This window comes from Rutidosis leptorrhynchoides, chromosome 11 (assembly GCF_046630445.1).
Source record: "Rutidosis leptorrhynchoides isolate AG116_Rl617_1_P2 chromosome 11, CSIRO_AGI_Rlap_v1, whole genome shotgun sequence".
Lineage (NCBI taxonomy): Eukaryota > Viridiplantae > Streptophyta > Magnoliopsida > Asterales > Asteraceae > Rutidosis > Rutidosis leptorrhynchoides.
The window spans coordinates 97,375,001-97,377,201 of NC_092343.1; the positions used below are offsets into that span (position 1 = coordinate 97,375,001).

General features: G+C 36.8%; 1 non-coding gene across 1 annotated transcript; it reads right to left on the reverse strand.

The window, feature by feature from the left end:
- Positions 1 to 652: 652 nt before the first annotated feature.
- Positions 653 to 759, reverse strand: LOC139879272 (small nucleolar RNA R71). Its single transcript, XR_011770124.1, has one exon. It is a non-coding gene; the product is annotated as a small nucleolar RNA R71 (small nucleolar RNA).
- Positions 760 to 2,201: the final 1,442 nt, after the last annotated feature.

Sequence of the window (2,201 nt, forward strand, 5' to 3'; positions counted from 1 at the left end):
CTCGATCAAGACATCTAGCCAACATTGTCGCCGTTGATTTTTCTTTAGAATCATCATCTAATCGACTAAGAACTCCAATTCAAATTTTCGATAATCCATTTTTTGAACCCGGCCTCACAATTGAGAACCCGGAGGATATTCAAGGACAATTCAGAGATCCTGAACCACTAATCATTCCTCCTGAACCACAAATCATACAACCAGAGATTGTCGAGAAAGAAACCATTAAATCAGAATCCTCTAGTGATTCAGATTCAACAAATCCAATCATGAAAAATCAGGAACCTCTAAGTATGAAGATCGAATGAGAGCTACACGCACTGGACAAGGTTACGCCATTACTCAACCAGAAATTAATGCGCCAGATTATGAAATCAAAGGACAAATCCTACACATGGTAACTAATCAATGACAATTTAGTGGTACGCCAAAAGAAGATCCAAACGAACATCTTCGAACCTTTAATAGGATTTGTACTCTATTCAAAATCAGAGAAGTTGAGGATGAACAGATCTATCTCATGTTATTTCCCTGGACTTTAAAGGGAGAAGCCAAAGATTGGTTAGAATCGTTATCTGAAGGGGCGATTGATACATGGGATGTTTTAGTTGAGAAATTTCTTAAAAGATTCTTTCCGGCATCTAAAGCTGTGAGACTTCAAGGAGAAATTGTTACGTTCACACAAAAGCCAAATGAAACTCTATATGAAGCGTGGACAAGATTTGGAAAGTTGTTGAGAGGATGTCCTCAGCATGGTTTAGACACTTATCAAATAGTGCAAATATTCTACCAAGGATGCTACATTACTACAAGAAAAGACATCGACATAGCAGCTGGTGGTTCTATTATGAAGAAAACCGCAACTGAAGCTTACAAAATATTGATAACACAACCTCCCACTCACATGAGTGGCACCAAGAAAAAGACATCGTTAGATCACCTAAAGCAGCTAGAGCCGATTCTAGCCATGACTTTGATTCCATTTCCGCAAAGTTAGATGCTTTCGAGAGACGAATGGAAAAGATGACTAAAGATATTCACGCAATAAGAATTAGTTGTGAGCAATGTGGAGGACCACATTTGACAAAAGATTGTCTCAATATTGAACAAACAATGGAACAAAGAGAGAATGTTTCATACATGAACCAAAGGCCTGGAAATAATTATCAGAATAATTATCAACCGCCAAGACCAAACTACAATCAAAATCAGAATTATAACCGAAATGTTCCATACAACAACCAACAAGGTCCTAGAAATCAACAAGTATCTAACAATACTTACAACCATCAAAGACCTATTTTTTCACATAAACCACCACAAACTGATGATAAAAAGCCAAATTTAGAAGATATGATGTCAAAGCTAGTTGAATCTCAAACGCAGTTTTTCACATCTCAGAAACAAACCAATGAACAAAATGCTCAAGCATTTAGAAATCAACAAGCTTCAATCCAAAATCTGGAACAAAAAGTAAGTAACCTAGCAAGGTTGATAGGTGAAAGAAAACCAGAGAGTCTACCTAGCGATACAAATGCTAACCCCCGAAATGAAATAGCTAAAGCCATTACCACAAGAAGTGGTATTACACTTAAACCACCTGAAATACCTGTAATTTCTGATGACTCTATTCCTACTCCACAGGCACCACAATCTGAGCAAGATAAGGAAACAGAACCGGTAGTTGAAAAGGTTAATGAAGATAACACGGTTAAGGCAAAGCCTTATGTTAAACCATACCAACCACCGCTTCCTTACCCGAGTAAAATGAGAAAAGAAAGACTTGAAGCCGAGCAATCCAAATTTTTAGATATGTTTAAACAAATAAATGTCAATCTTCCTTTCATTGATGTGATTTCAGGAATGCCAAGAAATGCTAAATTTCTGAAAGATCTAATCACAAATAGAAAGAAAATGGAAGAACTCTCGGCTGTTACAATGAATGCTAATTGTTCCGTAGTGCTGTTGAATAAGCTACCAGAAAAGCTCTCTGATCTAGGAAGTTTCACAATTCTATGTTTTCTGGGTAGTCTTAATTCAATAAAAGCATTGGCAGACTTAGGTGCTAGTATAAATTTAATGTCGTATTCACTATACGCTAAACTAGACCTTGGAGAATTGAAACCAACACGAATAAGCATACAACTAGACGATCGATCAGTGAAATATCCTAGAGGGATAATGGAGAACATGCTAGTTAA